The sequence below is a fragment of the Teleopsis dalmanni genome, chromosome 1 (assembly GCF_002237135.1).
Source record: "Teleopsis dalmanni isolate 2A chromosome 1, ASM223713v2, whole genome shotgun sequence".
NCBI classification, from domain to species: Eukaryota; Metazoa; Arthropoda; class Insecta; order Diptera; family Diopsidae; genus Teleopsis; species Teleopsis dalmanni.
In genome coordinates this window covers 4,173,018-4,189,748 of record NC_051846.1, presented here as the reverse complement: position 1 = coordinate 4,189,748, position 16,731 = coordinate 4,173,018, and positions in this window count along the sequence as shown.

Here is a 16,731-nt window from a genome sequence, read left to right as displayed (position 1 = left end):
ATATATTCACATTATTCCCTTTTGACAGATAATGTAATTAAATATTGTGAATCAATATAAGGAACTGAAATATAAATGCATTTTTCTAGCTATTTTGCTTCTTTAATACATTTCATATCAGTGGCGTCGATAGGCGTCAGCGATGTCGGCGACCAGATTCATGTTCACAGCTCCAGTCAGTATAGCTTCGACAGAAAGAGGCTTCTCAAAGTTAAAATTGATTAAGACGTACTAGAAAAGTATTATGATCCAAGAGAGACTATCTCCATTGGAAATTCTATAAACTGAAGCAAAAATAGCAGCTGGCGCAAATTATGATATAATTTAAAAAAAAATTGAGTGAGGCTAAAAGTAGGAAAATTCATTTATTTTAATTTGTGTTTATTTTAATTTGATTAACAATAAAACTGGGTTATAAAGGGAGCCTCGCAATTCTGATGTGGCCGTCGTGCAGAGTTGGTCTAGCTCCGCCACTGTCTCATATATTCAAGAAATACTATCAAACAAATAAAAGAAAGGCCTTCCTGAAGCGTTTCAGCAAAATACTTGCCTACTATTGAATATTTCCTTTTATACAAAGCGACTTAATATGGTGCATCTATATAACTCAACAGTTATAATGTTAAAAAAATTGAAACGTATCAAAAACTTGATGATCCCAACAAACATTGGATCTCTAAACGGTAACGTTAGACTCTCCAAACATAAAAGAAAACAAGTCGTCCTTCGAGAATACAACGTGTCATACTAACTTAGTTAATTATTTATGTTTATGAATAAAGTCGTGAAGAACTCTTTTGCCTTTAGACCAAAATTTATGCGAGTTTGAATTCTAAATGAATGAAGAATGACCAGCTGGTTGGTCAACTGCTGAACGTTTCAGCTATTTATAATCACAGAATAAATAGGGTCCATTGTTATTCAAAGCAGTCATGGTCACGTCATATTGAAATTGTTGCTGGTCTTAATATAAATTTAAAATTCGAAATGTGGTCACAAGAGTAATTTCGGTTAAAGTTTGTTTACTGTAACGACGCTTTTTGTGGTTCGTCAAAACCGTGTTGTTAAATGATTAGTATCAGGATTTTTGTCTTTTAATATGTATATTTTCACGTAAATATGTTTACATATCTTTACAAAATACATTACTTTTTAAATTTAGCCACAACTAAAAATAATCAAAACAGTTCAAAGGATACAAAATTGATATTATTGATTTGACTCATGATATACCTTCATGGTCATGATCAAAAAAAGCACAAAACTATCGTTATCTTTCATTATACGATTGTAAAAGATAGTTTTAAAAATTATATCAACAAATTTAACTGAATATAGTATTAACATATATTTAATAACATTCTTCCTATTGCCAGTTTGGACTCAGAAACCAAACGTCTATAGTGCATAGTCGGCATCATCTCCAAAATGAGATATGTGTTGGCAGCTCTCCGTAGCAATAAGTCTTGACATTGAAAATCCCTTTGATACCATCTAGTTTGAAGGTCTAATCCACAAGCTTTGCCAGTTCGACTTCTCCCCAACACTCTGCAGTGTTATCCTGAAGTTCGTCTCCAATAGGTTTTTTCGAGATCAAGTCGATTTCAATCTGTCCCGCTACTTTCCCAATGTCACCGGCGTCCTCCAGGTCTTAATATTAGGCCCATCATTCTTCCCCAGGCTCCCACCAAGCAAATATGCTTCGCTGACAACCGTTTCCTCTTCATGCGGTCGTCAAACCCCTGCCGCATCTCTAATGAGCTAAATACCCACTTTACTTCCATAAAGTAATGCTCTTTAGCTGATTCAAAAGTTGTTAAATAGGTCCTGTTTATTAAATTAAATACTAAATTGATTGGTTAGGACTTTGAAAAAAATCGCAATATAAAATATGTTATATCTTATAAATGCAGTGTATTATAACCCATTTTAATTTTTATATTAATCATTATTTATAAGAACTTAAACAATAAATACTTGCTTGTCTTGCTATGCTAATCGAGATAAACCCGAAAATGGGATAATTAGTCGTCTAAACTTACTATTAAATGATAATACAAAAAAAATTGTATGAATTTCTTTAGCATTAATTATCGTGCGTAATTATTTTTCAAAAAAGTTGCAAATTATGATTAACTTTTTCGTATAAACACAGTAACAGCTGTGATATACCATATACGTATAAAATAGTTCTTTTAGATATATAGTACTGAACTTTTCTAGAATCTTCGTTATTTTCTTACCATTCTTACACAATCTTTTATAAGTTTATTAATGCTTTAATAATGAAATGTCGGTCTCATAAATTTTCGAATTCGTTGCATATATACATATATTAAAACGTAAATGAATAAAAGTACAACTATAAAGCACTAAACTACAATATATTCTATTTTTTTATCTTTTATTATGATGCCTATTAAGTAATATTTATCAAAAATTGTTTGGTTTATAATGTCTTCAAGCAGACACCCGATGTTTTAAGTTAAAATTCTTCACCAACACTACTCATTTTCTTACTTACCAGGTTAAATATATAAATTAACCTAGCCATTTCTACAAGTTTATCTGTGTATGACCATTTAGTTCTGTCGCTTATTGAAAGAGCCAAATCAGTGAAATAGACGTCGAAGTTCCAGAAAAGTTTTTATACCTACTCTTTACTATTTTAAACAAATGGATTAATCAAGCCATATCTACATGTTTATCTCTTTTTTTGGCCATTTAGTTCTGTCGTTTATTAACAGACCTAATAAAAGTAAAGACAGAGATTTGCTATCAATTCACGCAAATCAAGTTTACAAAAAGGAGTAAAACTTGATAGAAAATTTAATGCCCTAGATTTTTTAATACATATTAGAATTTAGTTTTACTTAAAAAGTTAAAAAAAATGTAACACCAAAAACATTAATCAATATTTTAGCCATTAATATTATATTTAAACCAAAATTAATCAGTTCCAAAAAGTATTGTATCAAATTGAGACTCAACAAGAATTTAGTTTTATTGTGGAATAGATTAAATTAAATTGTAAAAAAAAAAATACTTCAGTGAAGAAATTTCCATATACAAGAAAGTTTTTCTCACCCATCATGAAACCAATTAAACGCTTCGATAAACTTAAGTTCTCACTTAATACTTAAAATAAGTAAAAGTCATTTAAACAGATGGTAATTATTAAAGGTAACTGAAAAGTGGTGTTATACTGTCCAAAATTAAAGCTTATTTAAACTATTTATGCTAACTTAAGTTGAAAATCCGAAGAGTATGATCATTATCATACAAACAGTTATCAGTTCATATTAAGTGCGGGTCAGTAGTATAACAAGCAATTAGATGTCAATAAAACCTCTACGTCTTCCTGGCAATTTTTGTGAACACCTGTATTTTGTCTGCATAAACGTACCAAGAAGACAAAGCATACATATATCTATATATTTTAATAAAAAAAATAATAAAGTACGTTAAATTATTTACAATTTCAGATGTAACTCTACCTTTAGTACGTAATAAACTATTCAACCAGTCTCATTTTAATAATAATTGCATGCAGATGCAACTTGTTTCAAAATTCGATTTAACATGTTAGAAGTTATTTAACGTATTAAATCACATTTAATAAATTAAACACGTCAATAAAAATAGGACATAGGAATAAGTTAATAGCAGAGTCCTAACGAAAATATTAAAATTGACGTAAGTTGGAACTACGCAAGCAAAGTGATTGACTTAAACATGACTTAAATCTATTTTAAGAGTAACGGTGTGACTGTTAAATCGGCCCTAAGAACTTCTTCTTTATTTGCGATTTAGAATATTGGTGATCATATAATATAAAACTACATCGCTTAAATAACTTTGAATAAACTTAATTCAAATTTTTTACAATTTCTGCATATTGTTTTCTACATCTAACTCTATTTATAAGCTAGTCGACCTGTCGTATACCCGTCCATTGGTAGGTATTTCGCAGCCATGAAAATTGTCTCTTCCCAATACCACGTTTCACTTGGATTTTTGCTTGAATAATCATATGGAGTAATTCATATTTCAGATTTCTCATAAGCCTAGGTAATCCCTAGGTAGACTGTTTTTCTTCTCTTTATAGTTGCTTCGTTAAACTTCTTTGTTTATAACATGGTCCGTTAATGAAAATTTGGAAATACTTCGGAAAATCCATAACTCAAAAACTTCGAATTTGTAAATATTACTTTCCATGACTTATAGCAGTATAGACCAGACATAGGCTTTTACAAAATGGATTTAATTTTTATATAGAGATACTGAGTGTTAAGATCTAATTTTTATTTAAGAAAAGCAATACGTGCTATTTATAATTGAGATTTGATCTCTTTGGAATAAATACAATTTTCATTTATATAACATCCAAGATATTTAAAATGATTATAATGTTCTACAGCAATATTGTTAATCATTGAATTTGTGTTGAAGTTAATATTTTTGCGGCTTACAATCATATATTTTGTTTTATTTATATTTACTCGTAGCCCATATGGTTCACTAGTGGTGTTAACACTGTCTCCTAGTTCTTCTAAGCCGCTTAGACTATCAGCAATAAGAGGGATGTTATCTGCATATCTGATGTAGTTAATGAAAACGCCGTTTTCTTTCACACCTTCTAGACTATCGCTTATAGATTCTTTAAATATTTTTCGGAATGTACATTGAATAACAGTGACAATAATATGTAACCCTGTCTAACGCTTCATGAAATAGATATTCCTTCTATTATATCGCCATCGATGCGATGTTTTGAAGAATTTCTATAAGCTTATCATGTTTCACAGTGGAGAAATTATTTCCGCAATCGATAAAATATAGAAAAAAGTCTTTGTGAACGTCTTTGCAGTTTTGAACTAAACATTGAATACATAATAGTGCCTCCCGAGTTCCAAGTCCTTCTTTAAAACAATATTGCGATTATTCTATTACTTCCCCGAAGTTTTTGTATATTCTATGTTACCATGCATGATTTTTAGAAATATCTTTAGTGCATATGACATAGGGCTGGTAAGTGTGTACTCATTACAGTTTTTGCATTTTTCTTCTTAGGCAGTATTATGAAGGTAGATTCTACTAAGTCGTCAGGATAAGAACACTAAAATTAAATTAAATTTTATCTTTAAACAACTCTCTGACTTCTCAAGTTAAATTATTGTGTTTTCTCGTTAGTGTTGTTTATACATTTTTACTCAATAGTAGGTAAGAACTCATAGAGAGTTCTTTATTTCGCTTCGGAGTTCGCTTATTATTGGTCGCCATTTTGTTAAAATGTCATATCAATATTGCTAATTAATTTAAGTAGACTAGGTGCAATTTCAATAAACAAATAAAAAAAAAATTTGTTAAAATTTACTGCTCAAGTCAGCATATTAAATCGGGTAGGTTAAGGCCACTAGGAATGAGGAGGAGTGGTTTTAGTTCATGCGAGTCAGGTACTCACTTTGTGGCCAGTGTGTAGGCATTAACGATATTCACTTTTTGATGTGATGTGATGTTCGATCATGTCTAATAGTTTTAATGCTTGGTCTTTTATATAGTTCTAGACAGATTCAATATTAGAATCCTTTTAGACGTGAAAGTAATAGTATAGGGTATTACAAAAGTCCCTTATGCCTTACCCAATCTTCAAGCAATTTACTTTAAATATAGCACAATGGAAACATTTTTTAATATGCAATATGCAACACCATGTGGGAGCTTTAATAAGTCGTGCATTTGTTAATGCGATCGTTGTTGGTGCAACGCAAAATGTCTGTTGTGATTTCTCATACGAACATAAATTTCTGCAGCTTTCATATGGATTTACTGAGGCATTTGCGGGGCGCAGGCAGTAACTCCAATTTAACGTTTAGATGTTGCCAAACAAAAAATTGTGCTAAATGGTATTTGAGCATTGCAACAAAAACCAACAGCATTGCAAAAACTACAACAATAACGGAGCTGCCAACAAGTAACCACATTGAACAACATTATTTGCAAAATAAATAGTTTTTCGTTGCGCCCGTATCCGCCAGCATTATTTAGACCATTTTGTTTTAATGCATATACTTATGGGATGTGAGTGTGTGTGGCGTATGGTGTAGCGTAGTATGTGGCGGTATTTGCATACAAATCTTGTTAATGTTGGATTATTGCTGCCACAACAGCTATTGTCGTTACAACCAAAAACTTCTTTGAACAAATTCGCCATGGCCGCACACTTATGCGCACTTAGGCGCACTTAGTGCATGTTGCCACAGAGTGGCGGAGAGGCGGTGGAAGCGATTTCATGAGCAGATTCCTGTCGCGATAAACACTTAATAAAATTGCTTCAAATGTTGTAATGATTATTTTGTTGCTTTGCAGCATTTGTTGATAATTGCGTCTTAAGTAGCGTGACAGAAGCGGTTGCCATTGGCTACGGTGCGGGTGGAACAATATGAATATTTCCAAATATTATATTTCCAATATGATAAACAATAACCTTCCATTAAACTTAATATAAATGTTTACATAGTAATATATTGTATAAATATATAAATATATTTTTTCCATTAATCCATTAATATTATTTTAATTATTTTTTTTTTAATCGCCCCAGGCACTGCCCTATAATTTTCACTTCAAGTACGGCACCGTGCAATGCCTTGTAACTCATTAGAATTCGTGTTAATGCTATTATGATTTGCTCTTAATAATCATTTTAATTCGTTTTTTGTTTTAATTTGTATGCGCCTAACAAGGCGTTTACCTTGTGGAAAATATAGAAAAAATGAGGTGTTCAAAACCCGTGCAACCATGAACACCAAGAGTCATTAGAATTGGTACAATAGTAACGAAAATTGTTTACTTATAAATTTCATTATTTATTCATTTGTTCATAAAATAAACAAGTGGTGTATAAAAAGTATCTGGAATTATGTATTAAATATAACACAAGAAATCAAAGTAGGTCAATACAACTATGTCAGTGCTTTTGATGTAATCATCCATATATTTTTTTATCGTACTCTGATATAGGTATGATTTTTAAATTCTTTAATGAATTTTTATTTTTGGTCTATTCGAAATCTTTTTCTTAAAGAAGTAGTTTTAACTTTGAGAAGTGAATAAGTCGTACGAGCCTATATCAGTTCGTTCGCTTCATTAGATGCCTTTTCCTCTTCCAGTAAATAACAAGCAATGTTAGTAGCAAACAGTCTCAATAGTGTCTTCAGATGGTTCGAAATTGACATAGCACATGCGATCATACTTAAGATTTGCTAGCCCTTGCATCAATTGACTACATTTGCTCTAACCCCGACTTCTATTTGGGGTGGAACTTTCATATACCTTGTCTGGAAGACTGGATGCTAAATAAAATGTTTTTTTTACATTTACACTGGCGGTTCCAAAATAGATAAAAATGTCGACAGTAACATTTTTTTTCATAAACTAGGTTGTACCATCTCGCTTTGGCGGTGAGCAGTAAATTAATGCCAATTTGCAGTGTCTTTTAGGCAGAAATAATGCCAATTAAGTACGCAGCAAAATGAGTCCTAGGCAACAAGTTTCCCAATATATTTTCGGATGGCCAAGCTGCTATCAAATCTCTGTAGGTGCTATCGCCACATCCTTAACAATTCAAGAAAAGCAGACATCTCTTAATAAGTTAGCTAGGCATGGTAGGCACTATATCCACATCCTTATCAATACAAGAAAAGTAGATTTCTCTTAATGAGCTAGCTAGACATGCTAGTGTCGAGCTCAATTGGATATCTAGACACAGGGATATCTGGAACAACTGCAGAGTAGACGAGCTTGCCAATGCAAGCACTCTGCTTACTGACATTCTTTTCTCAGATATTCATATCACACTTGCAACAGATAAACTGGCAAGCAAACAAAAATATCTGAGCATAGCTAAGCAAAATTGGACAGATATAGATACACAAACTTTTATCATGCTTTAAGATCGTTTTGAACCAAACATTACAAGAAATGTACTAATCAGCTGTTCCATCGAAGGTGTGATTTGCTCAGCACTACAGTATCGGTGCTGGTGTGGCAGCGCAAATGAGGATGAGGAGGAAACTGTACTCCACCTCATTTGTCAGTGTCCATCATTAGCTAGGAGAAGACTGAAAATGTTCGGAGCCCCGTTTCTTACTAATAGCAGAGCTGCCATCTTGCAAAATGAGGGCCTTGGTTCAGTTCAGGTTGGTTTAATTTCACTTGAATTGGGAAGATACGAGCCTTTCGGTATTACTCGTACGCTGACTTTTAGTCAACATATGAACAACGTTAGTCCGTGTTAGTACGATGAGCTATTATCTGAGCTCAAGTATGGTTTGATCACAAGAACGTCACTTCAACCTAACCGGTGCTTGATTAATTATATTTGTTGAGTTTATTTCCAGAACTCTAGCACAACGATTACTTTATGCTATTGTAGAACACTCAAAAGTATAATTGCAAAAACAGTTAATGTTAATAGTTTAGCTACCAGATTTCGCAAGGCAAAATAGAATAATGCCACCAATTTATAAAAAGAAATGTGACAGGCTGGTTTAAGCGCACATTTTAAATAATGTATTCTGAATACTTTTAGCAAGCAATGTAAATAAAAATTTAATTATAATTTTTCGATTTTTATAATTAATTCATAGTCTTCCTTTATATATGGTATATCTTGCTATATATAAAAATAAATACATAAGTAAGTTGTTTTAAAATTCTAGACTATAATTTAACAACTATTAAAGTCAACTAAACTATATGACATAGCTCTTTGATCGTTTAGTGAAAACTAGCAGTAGCAAAACCTGGTTAACCAGAGAAAAAACCGTAGGTATATACACCAATAATCCTTTTACCAGTTTAAATCAATGTTTCAAGCGTTGTTCTTTTCTAAATTTACTCTATAAATTAAAATTATTTTTTAAAAATTTTTGTTAAAATTTCTACAATTGTCTGAAAATAAAACCAAATTTCAAGCATTCCCATTTCTGTTTACTTGTGTAGCTCTACGCCAGTTCACCTTAGAACAAATAAGCATTACAGGTCACATATCATATTTACAATTTATGCACATAGGTACATATAACTACATCAAAACTTCTATAGCTAATGTATGACGTTGACATTATACAATGAAATAAAGCTGACGAAATATGTAAAATAACCATCAATTTGGCTTCAAAGAACAACATACAACTATCTGACTGAATTTGATTTACAGCCAATAGATCAATTGGTACTGCAAAGCAAAAGCAAAATAAGAAATATTGCATGTGTGTATTCCCTGACTTCAAAAAAGTCTTTTTACGAAATTTAGTATGATAAACCTGTTGTCATATCCAAATTTTAAGAACATAAAGTCGTATATACACAGACATTGTTTCAGATAATGATAAAATATCAAATTTGCACAAAACCTCATCAACTATTCCACTTCGAATAATATATTTAATGATGTAGTATTCAAAAACTACAAAAAAAACTTAAATTAACTTAACGCACAACTTTAAAAAAGTGCAAACTTAAACCCATCCAAGTCAGTACAGTTCATATATAGACTTCGTACATGTGATAAATTAGATCAAGAACTTATAAAAAAAATAACTGGAATTTGAATTATTATATCTTCATTAATTATTTGGGTTCAATTCTCATCTACCATTCCGAAAAAAAACTTTTTAATTATAAAACTATAATTAAAATAATATGGACAATAACTATATACCATATACCATACAATAACTATATACCATTCTCAATGAAAAGTGTTTCACATAAAAACAAAAACACCTGATATATCACTACGGATCATAGCACCTGTAACAAGAAATTGGTATAATGCAAGATTTTTAAACCGTCTTTGTGACCATTCTTATGCTCTCACTCTCCAGACACTTTTAAATCCATCTAAGTAAACTCGATTAACATAATACTCAGTTTCGATAAACAGATCGAGGCGACACATTTTAAAATTATAACCCTTATACAGGTTTATATATCTGTAGGGGAGCAACTCCAGCTTCTTCTTCTTAGCTTGATAAACTCTAATTTTATAAAAACTGAGCTTAATATTCTGGTCATACAATATATTACAGTATGTTATTTTATTATTCATTCGAGCACTTTATTCTAAAAAATATTCTGTAATTTGCGCCGTTATGATTGAAAAATTGTGATTTACATCTATCGCTTGTGACTCTAAGCAAAAATTACTCAACATTTATTAGTTGAAAACGCAATGGATTACCTAAGCTTCTAATTGGATAGATTACCTTAAATGCATTTCCTGGCCGTGTTTGGGGAGCAGTGTTTCAATAACAAATATCACTCAGAACTGTGATATAAGGCATTTTATGTTTAATATATAATTTGTCATTTAACAATATGGATCATTCAACAGCCAGCAATTGTGCTAAATGTTTAAAAATTATTATGTTATAGAACGATTTTCGGATCAAACCTTCTTCAACAGAACACACAAAATAGTATCTCGACGAGTGAAAATCCATAAGAAACTGACAAAAAACCATTTTATCCACAAAAACTATTTGCATGTTTAGCATTCGATTTAAAAATGATATAGACATAGGTGTTATACAAATCGGCAGTTCTGATCAGTTGAGTGACTTAATAACTAATTTTTTGGTGTAAAATTTAAAATATGGATATAAAAGATATTTCTACAGGACAATGTCACAAACCGAACAATACCTTCTGTTTTAGCTTTGTTGCGCTATAACTTTAACATGTAAGTAATTTCACGTTTTAGTGATGTTAATTGAATACTAAAAGATTATGCGACTTATCACTACTAGATTTTTTTGAGATATGATGCCAAAATATCTTATTTGGCATAATATTTGGCCAAAAGTAGGCTTAAGTATCTAGAGACCCCCTTCTTCAACACACTCGGCGATATCTCTAGCATTAACATTGCTCTAGCATTCTTGCCTTTATAAATGCCTCTGACTGATCTTAGTTTGACTTTTTGTCTACTACCCACTACTACCTACTACTACTACTACCTATTACGATGATTTGTGGATTCAAAACGGCTTTCTTAGCTAATTGAGAAGGACTCGTTCCTCCCTCCACCACAACTAACTAACTAACTATTGAATTGTGCTTTTTAAAAACATTTTATTTATACTTATGAACAAAATACGGTTATAAAGCAATAATTGATTGTGCAATAATGATGTATTGTATATTGACTTTAATAAAAATTTTAAAATGATGTAGAAGTATTCAAAAAGTAATCTATTTGATTTTAGTGTAATGAGTTCGCTACTTAAATGAAGATTCCAGAATCTTAGATAAACAAGACTTGTCGTAACCTGGATCTTCTTGGAAATAAATTATCTAAAGGTGTGGCTACAAGTGCCACCACGACAAATGAGCTAAATATATTATCTATTTTCCATTCCTGTTTTATAACAAGCAGTTCACGTGCTCTAATTATTGGATCTATAACTTCTTAAGCAATGATTATTTGAAGTATATACCTTTTTCGTTATATATTTTTAACATTAGCAAAAAAATATTTATTTTTATTTATTTCTTAAATATGGTTAATTTTATTTTAATTAAAATATTTTCTATCGTTAACTAAGAATATGACTTTCGGCCATCTTTCTGACAATTTATGGATTCCATAAAAAAATGGATTTCATTTGATTCGATCCATTCGTCAAGGAATTTTTTGATTACTCGTGCATTGATCAAAAAAAGTAGATATCTGATAAAGCACAATCTGGTGAATAGGGAACTTACGGTAGAATTTTCTGTTTCAGAGTTTCCATAGTATTTTTCACTTGACTTACTATACTTAGATTGGATCAATTACCAACTATCTATCAATTGTTGTTGGTAATTTTAAGCAATAACCGAATTCTGTACCTCATGCCTTGCCTGGCTACGTGCCTGCACTGGTTTATTAAATTGTAATAGACGAATGACAAAATAGATTTTACCTCAAATTGACATACAAATCTATGACAACTTCTACCAACTTTAAGCAAACATATACCTATTTGTAAACATGTCTGTCTATTGCGGTTTGTTCAACTTCAAAAATCCAAGTCATATCTGAACACTTCCTGTTCTCAGCTTTCATTGTACATTGTAAGTGACTATGTTTGTTACACTCGCACATACTTTTTTTGAATGGCAGTGTAAATAATTGTCTATCAATTGTAGATTATCGAAACCCATGGACAAGATTTGCATTTTTTTAATTAAATTGATTAATTGCTTTGCCGTTTGTGATGAAATAAATACAATTTACCCACTTTAATCTTTGACATTTTATGTTCTCACAAGCCTGAGGACTAAAAAATTTGTTCAAAAATAAATAATAAAAAATGAGACATTTTCATTTGTTTTTCATTAATTTTTGGAATTAAGTTGTTAATTAAATTACTCCTCTATTCATCAGACAAATTAATTTTGACTAATTTAAATGAAAGTTTTTTATTTCCACACAACATGATTATCGATTACACTCGTATGTAAAAATTATGAGTTCGAGGCGAATTACCCATTTAAACTAATTAAAATAATTAATTCATGATTAATTGGAAAATAAATGAACATTTTTTGTAACTCTAAATTGCGGTAACACAGTTTTTGTTGATAATTGACAGTAAATTTCAAATTGAATGTATAAAATATTGTGTCGAATCATGTAAGTTGCATGAAAATTGGTTATCTATTTTGAAAAAAAATTTAAACTTACCATAAAAATCCAATTTGATTAATTATATTAATTATAAAATTTTTATAACGACAGTTCGAAACAACTTTGAAGAAAATCATTTTGATTTCACATCCAATATGCAAAATAAAAAGTTAAATTGAATGGAAAACTAATATCTAGAATGGATTTGATTTCAGAAATGCTACACACGTGTGTTCGAATACAATCCAAAATTTTGAATTTGAATTAAACCGTCTTCAGATGTTAAATAATTAATTTTGAATTAAAGTTGGCACTACTGCCAAACTCTTACGCATCTATAGTTAAAGCAAATTGTACCGACATTGGTTCACATCTCCAAGTAAATTACTCAATATTTGACAGATTTTTTTTTTATTCAAAATGGAACTATATTAACTACAAATAAAAATGTTGTATATCTGCTAATTTGTTAATAATTTCTTATCTCAACTGAAAGTTAGATCCAGCATCTCTCTGGTATTTTCTTCTCTTCTCGAAGTCCAGTAACTCGCAATTATTTACCCACAATTTTTTTTTTGAGTATTTATCTTCTCACGTTTCATATTTCATATTGTTCTGATTTAAAAAATACGTATGTAGTTCTATACTTTACTAAATAACTGCGTTTTTAATGCTAGAAAACCATTAACGCCTTTAACTTTGTCCCGACTTTATCAAAAGTAGAATTTTTACTCTGTACGTATTGTTGCTTAGGATAAACTTTCTAACGCATATCCACAAAAAGGAGAGAAAATCGTCCTCTATACCCATAATCTTATGTCTTGTGATGATCCCAATCAGGACTTTAAAATTCTTTTTTTTTAGTGGTAAAAGAAATGTCACCAGTTTGTTGTCAAGCTCTTTAACAAAGTATTTCATTACTTCACAGAATTTCTTTCCGAACCATCTTTTCTTGTGAACAATGCTCACAATGTTATTGGCTCAACAAAAGAAGATTACTCCAAAAGTAGGTTATGGTCCCATGGTAAAACCCAATAAAGCTGTCATTGGTCAATCAATAAAATTATAATGCAATCATTACATATGTTCTGCGACATCATAATAACGAGGAATCTATATGAAAAGGAGTTTATTTTGTGACACTATTTAATTAACTTCTTTTCACATTCACTGATAACGTCTAAATTACTGGCCGGGACAACAAAAGTTTACATTGTAACCTGACTGTTACGGCAAATGTCAATGTACTTCCAGGTGATTTTTTTACTGCTGTCACGAAGATGCTCATCATATTTCTGGTAGAAAAGAAGACTTGGTTTCACACACTCTTAATCAAAGCTACTTTCTAATTTTTTATTATCACAATGGTCTAGATACTTTCATAGATTTCAGACATTATGACATCATTATTATAACTTTGAGGTCTACGCATAATTAAGTAAAGATTTTTACTTTTTAATATTATACGAAATCAGAACTTAGATCTTTAGTTTCTTTCCTCTTACAGGCAGAAATCCTAACATATGGATACTTCTCACGCTTATTAATGCATTTTGTATTTTAACGTATCTCAAATCTGATTAGTTGGTGATATCAGGTGTGCTGTCGAGCATAATTCAAAAATGTATATTCCAATTTTTTATTTCGGTGTTACTATTTCCTACGCCTACCAGCCTTAGAATGAAGGCACTGCTATTGATGCATTTCGCTGATTTTACATAAGGGTTATTATTTACAAGTGGGACGAAATTTGATCTCATTACCTTTGATTTGGCTAAAAAATTTTATGCGTTCAGCTAAAATAAAAATCAAATAAAATAATAAGACAAACATAGGCAAAATTTTTATGGGTCCAAGGGGTTTTGAGAACTGCATTTTCATATACATGTGCAACAATGCTCATCGACAAGCACTAACACAGTACACAAGCAATTTACTACTTGACTAACTTTTAGCTTTGGTGATTCAGTATTAATGTATAATGATATGATCTTAGGTTTCTTGTTGGTTGAGTCTTTTGAAGTATTGTTTTGTCTCTCGTTGAACACTAAATGTAAAGCAATTCGCAACAAAATTTTAGAGTAGAGTCCGGATTTGTAAACCAGACCTGCTCATATCTTACTGAGCCGCTTTTTCATTTGGTATTTTCATCAAGATTTTAGTGTCATTAAAATTGGTTTACTCAACAATTTTCTTTTAGTTTTATAATTTTTAATGTTAATGTAGTAGTATTTTGTATCTAATTACAATGTTTAAAAACTGCACTTATATAAAATTATTTTCATGGTTAATAGCTACAAAGCGGAATTTGTAGAAAACTACTTTAAGCAAAACTTTCATTTTCAGTTTCAGTTTCTTTGAAACAAAATTACTTAATTGAACTCATTTTATTCACATTGCAATTAATTAAATCAAAGTGAATGATTAATCACAATGCAAAATCACTGATAAAGTGAAAGCTCAGTCGATGTTCTTGGATTAATAAAACTCAAAGACTAGCTGATGCTCTGAATCAAACGAGGAATTTGAATAATTTTCTTCTATTTTTAATTATCAACAAAAGCAAAAGTAAAAAATATCTTCAAATTATAGGGAGTGAATTTAAAAAAAATATATAGAGTAATTCAGCTCATGATTAATGAGCTCTTTCCAGTAAAAGGAACAATTGTGGGGCGTAGCGATTACAGCAGTGATTATGTTTAACGAACCAGAATAGGTTGAACATATTTCTTTATGGTTCTCTGTAAGTGTAACGATTATTTTTTTCTTAGCTAATAGATTTGTTGGAAGGTTTATTGGAAGCAGCACATTACGAAAACCACTAATCGTATAAGATTTGGTATTGTTTATACCTTAAAATCCCATCAATCTTCTTTGACTAAAACTTATTCAAACGATTAAGTGTTAATTGCTTGCTTGTAAGCAAAGGGATCATACTTAATTACAAGAGGCGGGTTAGACTCGCTCATTAAGGTTAAAGTATGTAACTTATGTTATTGCCTTAAGATAAAATATCTATGAGGTTCATTTTTTTTGTATCTAAACATTCGAATAATCATAAAAATCTTTTATTATACTAATTAAAACCTGCTAACATTTTTACAAGTTAAGTAGTTAAAATAGTAACACGACAAGCACACGTATTTCCCGCTTCAAGACCAAACAGACTATCTAATGCTTTACGAGGTTTAAATAAATTAATTAAAATAAGTAAAATAAATAATGTAGTAAGCTGCAATATTAGTGTAATATCTTAGTGTGTGTATAATAAACTATTAAATAATTAATTGTGTTGTAGAATTAATAGTGAAATTGAGTCATTATAATTGATAAGCTATTAGATCTGCTCTATATTTTATAAATTTGATTTTAATTTAAACTATAAAAATTGTATAAAAGAGAAACATTACTATTATTATTAGAGGCAAATATACACTATGTGTAGGATATATATATTGTGCATAGTCTTATCTTTTAGCACTGCATATTTAGATTTTATTAAAAACTTAACATCAATGTTTGGTGGAGTCTGGCAGCGTTTTATGTAAAACCATATATAATATTAACAGCGTCACTTAAATACTGAAAGCTTCATCTGTGTAGAGACAACAGACATTAATTGACGTTGACCTCTATATTATTTTTTTTCTATTATTTATTTCAGGATCGATTAAATATAAATCAATTACATCACCTCATAAGTATTGAAAAAATCCATTTATGAAAAAATTTATTTATGCATTACGCTGCTATCAAATAGTTAAACATTATATCTAAAAATAATATTGTAACAAAGAAAAAGAACATAGGTCAAATAGTTAACAAATTAAAAACTTGGGAGAGAGAGAAGAGCCGATTGTACATAGCAAAGTTAACAGAAGTAGAAAAAGAGGAAGATTGCAGTCAATCGATAGAACAATGGTATCATTTCCTAGGATGAAAACATCAGCGCAAAAAACACATGAAATTGAATAACGAATAACATTCATATCTTATACGCCACTATGACATGTGTAGCACAAAGAACTAGATAAAAGAGATGAACTAAA